The 12,424-nt window shown below is 38.9% G+C and overlaps 1 pseudogene; it reads right to left on the reverse strand.

Moving 5' to 3' along the window:
* Positions 1 to 272: 272 nt before the first annotated feature.
* LOC113219827 lies at positions 273 to 397 on the reverse strand (annotated as a pseudogene).
* Between the last annotated feature and the right edge of the window lie 12,027 nt (positions 398 to 12,424).

Consider the following 12,424-nt stretch of genomic DNA (forward strand, 5'->3'; position numbering starts at 1 on the left):
CGCGGTTGCAGGCGGGAGTTGGGGAGTCGTGTGCAGGTCCGAAGGAGACCCAAGCTTTTGGTCAGGGCTTTTTTGCTATAGCCAAATTCAGCGTGTAAAGGAGGGCTCACATCTGTCTGTTCGTGAGCTTCAGTGAGAACACCAAGGAAGCGCACTCAAGATCCCTAGGAGGGCGGGAAGGGTCTCTGGCGGCGATGTCCGCGTCGGTGGTGAGCCAAGGCAATGTCAGGAGAGTGAGCGCGCGAACCCAGCCGCCGGGCAGCACGAACACCACCGCAGATCAGGGCCCCGCGTGTGGGGTAATCGCAGGGGTCAGCGCCGCCGAAGTGCGGTGGACTAGCCTCGTCCAGGGAGAACCCCCTTCCTGACCACGGCCTGTCCCCCGCCAGGTAAGGGGAGAGGAGGGACAGCACAGCCTTCTCTCCCCTGGCCTGACGCTCAGGGTCACCACCTTCCCCTCTGTTCTCCCCTCGCCATTTTCCCAAACCACTCTCCGCCAAAGATTCCACCGACAGTCACCCTCCCGACAACCCAGGCCTCCCTCAGCAGCGGCTCCCACACCACAGCCACCGCGCCCTCTCCCCCTGCGATTCTCCCCGCCGCCTCTGCCGAGTCTGTGCACTTCACCTGCCTGGCTCCGGCTCCCCCCTGAGCTTACAGAGGACGAGAGGCAGGACCGGGCGAAGGCCATTCTGCTGCCCTTCTAGCTTCGGAATCATCCAATGCACGGGTTTCAACCGTAGCCGGCTAGATGCGTGTCTCCGGTTTTTCGAGGCTTTGGAGCCTGCACAATTGTTGTACAAAAGGTGGTGGCTCCGCCTAGCGTTGGATGGGCGCTTGCTCTGCGTGGTGATGCGGGAGCGAGTGTTGACTGTCGGTGTGTCGCAGTCGGGTGGTGTGCTTGCTTCCAAGTCTGCAGTTGGCTGGTTCGCGCCTTTTCTGTGGAGCGTTTCTTGCATTTTAAAAATGCTTAAACCACTGGCAACTTTCTTGTGTCCAGCACATGCTCTCATGCAAAGGCAGAGGGAGACCAACTTTAAAGCGAGGCCAACTTTACCCTCCTCTCCTCCATGTCTCCCATACGACCTGAGGACTTATATCAAGGTCCTCTAGGATTCTGGGCTCGCTTTCTCTCTCTCTCTCTCTCTCTCTCTCTCTCTCTCTCTCTCTCTCTCGTCTCGTACTGTTACTAGGCTGGAGTGCAGTGGCGCGATCTCGGCTCATTGCAACCTCCGACTCTCTGGTTCAAGTGATTCTCTTGCCTCAGCCTCCGGAGTAGCTGGGATTATAGGCACGCTCCACCATACCCAGATAATTTTTGTCACTGTTAACATAAGCTTCACAACTGGGAAGTCTTGTATAAAATAACAGATCGTGTCTAAATACTAAATACCTTAATGATCACAATAGAATGGAATGAAAAAGGGAGAAAAGGAAGAAGGAAGTGTAAAATGAAAGAGGTAAAGTCTCTAGAGACACTTCATCCAGCCTCCTGTTCTTTGGCTTGGAAAGTTAGAATTAATCTTTAGCAGAAGTTCTTAAGCTTTCTTAATTTAAGGCACATTTAGTGTTTAGATGAAGCATGGGTGGAGGTTCAAGTATCTTATATGACTGAAGATTAAGGACTCTGAATGCAAAAGGGCCTAAGGGTTAAAACCATCCTGTATTTTTATATCTCCATAACAACTTTCTGGTATCCAGTTACCCGAGAAAGGGAAGTAAGCAAAAAGAACTCGGGAAGAAGCAAAATACAAGTCAGAAAAGGCCATGGACCATGCCTTTGGAGTTGGCAATTATATTTCTTGGAATAGTCCCTGAAGAATAAAAGGGCATATGCTAAGTTTTAGTCACAAGGATGCACAGCAAGTTACTGATATAATAGCAAGAAGGTGGAAACTATCTAAATTGTCTGGCACTTATTTAATAAATCCAACAAGAGAATTCTAAAGAGCCATTCAAAAAGATATGACAACATCATAAGTGATAAAAGCAGCTTACCAAAAAATATTAATATATTCCTTTTTCACACAAAAAAATTAAAATATAACTGCTATCATTTAAACATGTCCCCCAAAGTTCACGTATTCAGAACTTAATCCCCAATGCAACAGTACTGAAAGGTAGGAAGTTTAGGAGGTGATTAGGTCATGACTGCTTTGCCTTCATGGATGGATTAATGCTGTTATCAAAGGAATGGATTCATTACCACGAGAGTGGTTGTCATAAAAGCAAATCTGGCCCCTCTTGCTTGCTCACGCTCTATCTTTCTCTCTCTCTCTCATTCTTACTCTCTTGCCCTTCCACCTTCCACCATGGGATGATGCAGCAAGAAGGTCCTCACCAGATACAGCCCTTTGATCTTGGGCTTCCCAGTCTCTAGACTGTAAGAAATAAATTTCTGTTCTTTAACAATTACCCAGTCTATGTATTCTGTTGCAGCAGCAGAAAAGAAAGACAATAACAGAGTTTAGAAAGATATGCATTATACTAAATCAAGTGATAAAAGCAAGTTACCAAACAGCATATATTTAGCTATGGTTCTAATTAAGTGTTCAGTTGTAAGTAGTATATGTGTGTTGAGGAAAGAATTTGGAAGGATGCTGTAGGGGATATTATCTGTTGATGACAGAATTGTCAACATCATCCCTATCCTTTCAAGTTCTTTCACAGTGCCTGGAAGCCTGGAAACTACACTTCCCAGATTCCTTGTAGGCAGGATTTTGGCTTAGGCTCTGTGGACGAAAGGCACTCATGTGAAAGTAAGAACACTGGAGAGAAGCAACCATATTCTTCCCCCAGCAGTGGCTGATAGAAGTGGGGACAGATGTTAGAGTGATGTGTACATGGCTTCTGGGTAAAGCTCCTGATAATCACCCACTGTAGGGCTGGCTATAGGTGGCTGATAGCACAGGTGATGGCTTCCTATTATTCTACCATTTCTTGATATCCTCAAAGTAATATCGGTTATTACCAATCTTCTTTCCCTATATCAGTGCTCTTCCTGCTAAAATACTTGTAGCGATGTATCTTTTCCTGTTTTAGTTTAAAAAAGAAATGATCTCTAGTATGTGAGATGATAAGTGACCTTTTTATTCTTATTAACATTTTCTGGGTTTTTAAAATGTGTACTGCATTTGTAATATGAGAGGAGGTTTTGAGATTTTTAATTCACTCTTGAGGCCTTTGGTAAGCACTAAATTATGCTTACTTTTCTTGCACAATTTTAAAACCCTTGATTACCTGTTTTCCATGTTAAAAGGAAAGGACTACTGAAGAAAATGTAACAACAGGAGTAAGATGTGATAGCTGATAGAAAAGGAGTAAGAAAAAGCAGTTTCTAAAAAAATTTACATAACCATCACCCAATACCCCCCGCCCCACTCAAATACACACACACACACACACACACACACAGACAATATAAAACATTCTGGAAGTATTCAGTATAAGGAGAAACTTATCTAAATACCTTAGCAAAATAACAAATACTTGCTACGTAAGTACAACTGCTATTCATATTAATTATTGCATTAAATTATGTACTTTACATCCCATTAAAGATATGAGGAAAAAGCTTTGATAGATTGATGTTCCTGTGAATAACTGAAAGAAAAATATTTATCTGCTATCTAAAAACAACTGCTTTTTCAGAGTAATTCATGTGTTGCCTTTTAGATACTTTTCACTAACACCTTTAAAATTTTGCATTCAGTGGTTATACTATCTTGTTCATTTCTAAGACTCTTAGCAGAAAGAGCTATGGTACTGATTAATTGGACATTTAACACAGAAAACTATCCTCCAAATGGTTAAAAATGAAATTGCCTCAGTAATGTTTCATAGCTCTTCCAGCTACTCCAAAAGCAACTGTCATATGAGTAAAAAATTATTATATGAGTATTTACTTCAATAGACTTTATAATAGCAGTTAACTGCACTAAAGGATTTTAAATCAATAGAAGTTAAATGAAAGATGAGTAGACAATGGAAAAAAAATGGTCATAATTTTTTCAGAGCTTTATATTTCCATTATCAACAATAAGTTTAAAAACCTGCTGAACCCATTTTAATCCAGTTGGTACAGATTAATGACAAATTCCATACCCGTCACCTACAGCAAAGTATCGAATTCATGGACAGTCTTATTTAAAACATAGGAAATTTCCTCAAAACTTATGGTGTAATCTCATTTTTCTTGTTGCATTTAACAAATTACCAAATCTATATAATTATAAACTCAGTTTTAACCTCTCAGGATTCTTCCAGGTAGTTTGCAATGATTCCCTTAAATATCATAATGTAGTGCAGGTATCCAGACTCTCTGCCACGTATAGATATCCTTTAATTGTGTTATCTTCTTTATGGGAAGACGAGAAAATCTTTCTAATCAGTAAAAAATACATTAAATATTTCATAATAATCTTTTCTTTCAACTATCAAGCTTGATCAGCTTCACATTCCAAATCCGATACAGGTTATTTGAACAATGAAATTAAGAAGTGGCAGGCATCAGTCATAGCCAAATAAATAATGAAAATAGTTATTATTGATAATATTGAGCGATTACTATGTGCAGATACTATGCTAGCACATTGCATGAAATCTTCATTTAATCTTCACAACTCTACAATAAAAGCATGATTATCCTCATTTTACAGAAGAAGAAATGAACTTGAAGAGGTTAAGCTGAATGCCCAAGATCACACAGCTACTAAGAGGTATCAGTGGAATTTGTATCCAGTCCTATCTAATTCCAACGCCTTACCGATACCCAATCTAAGCTTTTCCATATACAGATAAGAACATAAAAGCAAAAATAAACATCTGCCATGGGTCATCAGTTATTAAAACAAATACAGGAACATAAGTGATAAAATCTCCTCTTCCTTTTCCTGAAGAAGAAAACCACATACTTTTCACTCCAAGAAGGAGGCTTTCAGATGATTCTTCAGAATTTAGTAAGTCAATCTACATAAAATATTATATGCTATTTGTTTTCACTAAGCTACATGATTAAAAGCCCCAATTAGCATTGCTGCAGTGACAGCTGACAGCAAGGGAAAGGCCAAAAGTACAGTAATTGAAGGTCACAGTAATGACCCTGATTCCAGGATAAGGTCAAAATCAATTCAGTATACTGTATTTCATCACAATGGATTTTAAAAACATGTAATACTAATAACATAAGGTTTTCATCTCAAGTTTGAAAACTAAAATCTCAGCTTTAAAAGGGTAGGCTTGAGGCCAGTCATGGTAGCTCATGCCTGTAATCCCAGAACTTTGGGAGGCCAAGGCAGGCAGATCACCCAAGGTCAGGAGTTCGAGATCAGCCTGGGCAACGTGGCAAAACCCCATCTCTACTAAAAATACTAAAATTAGCCGGGCATGTTGGCACATGCCTATAATTCCAGCTACTCAGGAGGCTGAGACAGGAGAACCACTTAATCCTAGGAGATGGAAATTGCAGTGGGCCGCGATCATGCCATTGCACTCCAGGTTGGGCCAGAGTGCAAGACTCAGTCTCATTAAAAAAAAAAAAAAAAAAAGCAAGGTAGGCTTGAGCCATATAAAATTTACTTAGGCAGAATCTCTCTCTATTCAACACCACCAGACAAATAAAAGATTACTCAATTGCTTATTATCCTAAAAATAAAGCAGACTCCCTTCGCCTCCCAACTTCTACAAAAAATCAACAGCACATAAGGTTAGAAATTTTAAACAGTTATTTTCCTTTCACGAAAAGAGTATTTCTGAGCATCTAAAAGTTGGAAAATACAAAGAAGCATAAATTAGATAATAAAAGTTACCTGTAACCTTACTAACATTAATATGTATATATCTGTGTATTATATTCCTTTATTTTTTTCTTTCTTATGAGCTATGTATAAAACATAAGCTTAATTCAAGTAACTTGCAGACAAAGAAATAATGAGTTCAACACAGGAGAAACATTCAAAATGACAGTAGGTCACCCATGTAGTGATGCCTAATAGAATAAAAATGCTGTGTCTCCCATAAACACTACTGGAGACAGACAAATTTTGAATGTGTTATATACAGCAGGGTATTAACCCACTCTGAAAATGGTTTATATAATTTTTAAATCTATAAAATAATTAAGATAGATAAATACATAAAACACAAATCAAGTCATTTAAAGATATGCTCATTATTTTCATTCTATTTTAAAGAGAAAATGTTCTATGGGATAGTGGGCCACCATAGAGACTGCTGCTAGAGCAAGAAAAGTAGCACTATTATCTGCCAGGGGAGAATTAACTGTTAGCAGATTGGCCAAGTGAGAAAGAAACAGGTTCTCAACTGGGATATAATATCAAGGGGAATGTAAAATAAAACTTCATATCAGCCTGTGTTTAAACACCCTGACCCACAAATTTAGCACAGACAATTGGACAGGTCCTTTAGTTCCTCTGTCAATCAATTACATTATCTAGAAGCAAACACAATAGACTTACGGCAAACAGCACTAATTTAAACAAAAATATAGTGCATATAAAGGTGTCAAGTGCCATGATGTAGTAATAACACAGAGCAGCCAGGTAGGGACTACATGACTTGGAAGTTTAAAAGAAAGTAAATACCATGTTTTTCTTTTTTCTACATTAGTTTCCTATGAAGAATGAAAGCTTTGTGAAATTTGTAGAACATACAGAAAACATACCTAATGACTATCTTTTCTAAAAAGCAGACATTTGACAAAAATCTCTTTCTGACACAAAAAAAATAACAACTTCAAAGGCAGACTAATGCTTTCAAAAGAGAATCTATCAGTTAAAAAGTACTAAACAAAACTACTGCTTTTTTGTTTTGTAGTTTTGAAGAAGAAACCTTCAATAACCTCAGGTTTTAAAAATGCATAAGAAAATACCACCAAGGGCAGATAGTGATTAATATTTAATATTTGCATCACTGATTTTTTTTTCCCTAACAACCCTATACCAGCAACTTAAAGGCTTATCCTCTGATTTTTGAAAGGGTCTTAGAAAATAAAATTGTAAGAGTATTAAAGGCATGTGTTGAGAGTGGACAGGACCTCAGGACTCTGGCCTGCGGGGACAAATGGTAGAGAGAAAAGCCTGAGATCCAGTTTCCCAACCTATCATTCTGGCTTCTCCTCCTACACTACTCTCTCCCTTCTCTGATCTCTCACTTCACAAACATTAAGCACCATGTAAGTTAGATCTAATTTTCTTAAGTTTTTTCTTACCAAAATATTAACTAGGTCCTCCAGGTCAGGGACTAGATACCTGCATCTGCACCTCTTCTGGAATAGCAAGTGCACTACTGGGCAACTGCAAACTTGGTTGACCCTTAGGAACCACATCTGTCTAGTGAATTCCTTTATGGAAAAGAAGTCTCAACTACTCATCTCTGGTTGAACTCAAAAAAAATCTCAGACACTTTTTCCACAGCATCAAAACCACTTGGTACAGTGGTCAGATCCTTAGGATCAAGGAAGTCAACATGCCTATTTCTTGTTTATTTCTCTCCAGGGCTAACATGAAGATGGCAATCTCATGTTTATACTATCTCTAAACAAAGCTATTGTAATCTTTTTCATGTAGGTTTTTAAAAAACTATAAATAGATTATATCCCATCAAGAGCACAAATATAAGACTGTCTTTTCTTTGTAGAGTCCATACTGTCTACAGCAATCCATATCTATATTTAATGTTTTAAATTTTTAATCATATTTTAAATGGTTCTGGCATCAGATTATACAAACCAAAAGCAAAGGAAACGTTTAAGATGAGTTCCACAAGCTAATGTTCCCCAGAGAAATGTCAGAAGGCCACAGATATAAAATGCCTATATGGAAGATGTAGTCAATTTAAGGGTGAACTATCCATTTTGATGGTCCTCTGGCATGCCATTGTGCCCAGGGTGTATACACAAATAAGAGTACAAAATTGAAAGTACACTGCTAATCACCCATAGCAACAGCAATAAAAATTTTAAACGCTCTAAATTATAATCAGATAACTGGAAAAATATGTTCTTTTCCCATAGCAAGAACTCAATTCATGAGGCAAAAGGAAGGAAATGCATTGACCTTAAAAGTATTCATAAATTTCCAAGGACAAATTCCAAAGATGATCAGGGCTTTTAAACAATTGTGAAATATATAAGTACACAAAAGAATCTCTCTTTCTCAAAATCATATTTGAATTCTCTAGCCGAATGCTGTCAATACAGTTAGGCACCAACCTATACACAGGAATCATCAACCTTGGCAGAGTGGAGTATTAAGGAGGCACTAACAAAAATTTTAATTTACAACATCACAAATTATTATTATTATTATTATTATTATTATTATTATTATTATTATTATTATTATTATTTTGAGGTGGAGTCTCACTCTCTTGCCTAGGCTGGAGTGCAGTGGCACGATCTCAGCCCACTGCAACCACTACCTTCCAGGTTCAAGCGATTCTCCCGCCTCAGCCTCCCAAGTGGCTGGGATTACAGGCACCTGCCAACACACCCAGCTAATTTTTGTATTTTTAGTAGAGACGGGGTTTCGCCACATTGGCCAGGCTGGTCTCAAACTCCTGACCTCAGGTGATCCTCCCACCTTGGCCTCCCAAAGTGCACAAATTATTTTTAAGACTTCAGATGATTGGTTTTTATATAACTGCAAATGTCTTATTTTTTGTATACAAACATACAAAGAGATGATAGGCAGACAGATGAATGTAAATGGCTAATGGGTAGAGAAATCCCAGGAATAGAGGAGACAACTCAACTGTGCCAGCAGAGCCAGACAGAAATGTACACATGAGAAAATTCAAAGGGCAACTGACACACGAACCTCAATTTTATCTTGCAACAGTGATGTGCAATAAACATTACTGGGCCCTGCCTTCTGAAGCTCGCAGCCTGGTTGCTCCTGTCTCTCCTGTGGCAGGGAACTAGAGTCACATGAGCTGGCACCAAGTCCTAGCTCCAGCCATGTGATTTATAGGCAAATTATTTGAGTCCTAATGCCATCACTCATCAATGAGGATTAAACAATTTCTCTCCCATAAAATTAGCCTGAGGGTTAAGTGAGCTAATGCCCATGAAAGCAATCCATAACCTGTCATGCACAACACAAACGGGAAGTGTCTCTGTTCTTACATAAGACTGTGCCTCCTCTAGCTGCCTTTCTTCAGTGTGCCATAATGTCTGGAAAACACTGAGGTTTGCAGTTATAATTAGGAAGTACAAACTCTGTAATTAAATTTACTTCAACCAACATTTTAGTGCTTACTTAGTAGGCATGATCCTATGCCCAGCATTCTACTAGACACTGTGGGAGACAGAAAAGAAAAACAAGATTTGGTCCTTTTGCTCCAGAAATTAAAAGTCTCACTAGGGAACAAAACCAGCACACATAAAGCAGCAGCAAGGCCTGGAGGCTAGCACAGGACTGAAGGGCAAACCCTGCAGTGGAACTTACTTTGAAAACTAAAGGGAAGAATGCATTTTTTATTTTAATTGGCCAAAAGTTTGTGGAAGGCATTACAGAGAGAGAGAGAGAGAGAGCCTAAAGACAGGTATAAAGGTAGGAACGTATCTGTAGGCCCGGCTAGGGACTCACTTGAATAGCGAGGGGTTAAAAGGAGCAGAAATTGTTCAGACTATGGAGAACCCAAATACCAAGAAAAGATTTTTAAACTTAATCCAATAGGCCCAAAATATAGACTAGTCGGTTTCCAAAGTCAAACAAAAATATCACCATGAAAAATTGTGGTAATGGGAAAAGAGTTTCAAAGAAAAGCGAGTAAGACTGACTAGAAAGGTTTAATGAGATGCAAAAGCCTCAATCAGTAGTGGGCTCATTTCCAAACCTGAATTCCTTGCCCCAGTTTTTAATGCAAACCCAAAAACATATGAGCCAAGAGAAACTGATTTAATTTCTGATAAGCCAGGTGCAAGTTATGACTATCACCCCCATGTGATTTACTGGCAGAAGTAGCACAGGTCTCAGGTGAAGGACTTGGAAATCAGACAGAGGCAGGTTCCAATCCTATGCGAACTTGAGTAAGTTGCTTGATCTGTTCCTCAATGTCCTCATCTAGAGAGGGAAATGATATCTCTTCACAGAGTTATTTTGAGGCTTAAAAAAAAATCTAGAAACTTTAAACAGCATATAAATGTCAGTTAAATAAGACAAATTTAGCACATTTTGCTAGTTGATGAGTACCCTGTGGACAGGGGCTGTGTTTCATTCTCCAATGCAAACCCAGAGCCCAGCTCAGTCCCTGACATCTACAGGAATGCAGTAAGTATTTGATTGGTGAATGAATGTCAAATTTACTGCAATGCATCTTTAGTGAGCACTCGTTATATGTGCTGTGGACTTACTAGGTCCTGGCAATTGAGTCGTGAAGAAAACAGAAAGAGCTCCTGCCCTCATGAAGCATGTGGTCTAGTAGGAAAATTAGACACTATACAAATAATAATAACTCTGGAAAGCATCACAGAACAGGAAGCACAGGGATGTGCACATTGAGAGCAATGAGGGGAGCATTTAACTCCGCATAGAAGGTCAGAGAAGGCCTTCAAGCCATGCAAATGACAATCATCAGTTACTTCTATTATTTTCCACAGTAACAAAAACTATTAATACTTAACTGCCTGTTGCTCTAAATATAGAATTTTTTCAAATGTTGATTCAGACATCACATTAAAAGGGAAGGGGAGTGTTACACACACAAAAAATATGAAAGGAAGATAAAAACTTCCTGGTAAGTTCAAGTGATATCAAATGTGTTCTACCTACTATTGGTAAGAATAGAAGCATACTGTTCACTCATGGTCAAATTTTTATCAGAAAAATCTCAATTACTACGATCAAACTATGCTGTTACAGATCTTTCTTAAAAAGAAACATATACCTAAAGCATAACATACAAATCTGATTTCAAATATATTGCAAGTAATGTTTTTGATTTTGAAGGTGTAGTTTCAAACCTCAAGCCATGAATGTGACCCTCTAAAGTTAACCAATATTTCAGTTCCTTCTCTGTGTAAAATATCAAATAAGACATTAAAGGAAATATTAAAAGCTGTAAAATACCTAGTTTTCAAGTAACTTACAATTTGTACAGGGAAAAAATTTTATAGAAGTTCAACAAATAAATGCAAATTATACAAAGATGTCACAAAACATGATTCCCTGTAAAATAAATACTGATAAACAACATAAGTTCTGGGATGGTTGGAGTGTCTCTTTATTGATCACCAGTATATCCAAGTGTCTATAACTAGAACAAGTATCTAGAATCACTACCTTACAAGGAGTGAGTGAATGAATGAATGAATAAGATTCATGGATTAAGTAGGAAGAACAATGTCACAAGAAAGGGTTCAGGAGAAACATCATGGACAGCAAGAATCAGGAGCCACAAATGATGGTTAGGAAAAACTAGACACAAAGGAGAGGAGAAGAAACTGTGGGATACACAAGACAAGTTGAGGAGATAGAAAGTGTGAAGGCAGTGACTAGAAATTCATGCAGAGGAGACCAAACTAAAGCTAGAAATGTTGGTGAAGATCAGATTGTCCAAAAGTTTAAATATCAAACTGAGGTGTGCACAGGCTTGATCAAGCTGGGTGCAGAAAGTCATCACGGTTTCTGAAGCGAAGGAAATAATCAAAATCTATTGGTGGAGTCCTGCATGGGCCAGAGCAGAGGCCCCTGCTGCAAGAATCCACGCAAGAGATGAGAAACTACTGAAGCATCAGCGGCAGCCTCACTAAAGTAGTGAGGTAGCTGAAAAGCATCACAGAAGCCCCTCATGACACACTGGGAGTCACAGACAGCTCACTCAGCATTCACCACACACCAGGGACCACGCTAAGCACTCTCATGGACATTCTGACACAATCCTCAAAACAAGTCCAAGAAGTAGGAATTTTATAGATAAGGGAACTAAGATTCAACAAGTTAAGTGACTGCCAGAATTCTAGCCATCGGTCTATCTGACAGCTCACAGATCTGACCCACCATACTCCTGGATCATAAAGGGGCACCATAACTTTTAAAAAGATACTAGACATTTTCAAACCTGACTGACTAAAAGAGTGATGATACCACCAGTAAAAACAGAACACAAGAAAGACATTGAGTCTCAGACATGTTATGTTTGAATTTACAGAAGATCAGTCAAGGAGAATTGTCCAGCAGACAAAAAAGTCCAAGATCAAAGTTGGAATACAGGCTGAGTATCCCTGATCTGAAATGCTTAGGCCAGAAATGTTTCAAATTTTGAATTTTTTTCAATTCTGGAATATTTTCAAATTACATACTGCGTGGGCTTCCCTAATCCAAAAATCTGAAATCCAGAATACTCTGATGAACATTTCCTTTGAGCCACATATTGGTACTCAGCAAGTTTCAGATTTTGGAGT

The sequence above is a fragment of the Piliocolobus tephrosceles genome, chromosome 1 (assembly GCF_002776525.5).
Source record: "Piliocolobus tephrosceles isolate RC106 chromosome 1, ASM277652v3, whole genome shotgun sequence".
NCBI classification, from domain to species: domain Eukaryota; kingdom Metazoa; phylum Chordata; class Mammalia; order Primates; family Cercopithecidae; genus Piliocolobus; species Piliocolobus tephrosceles.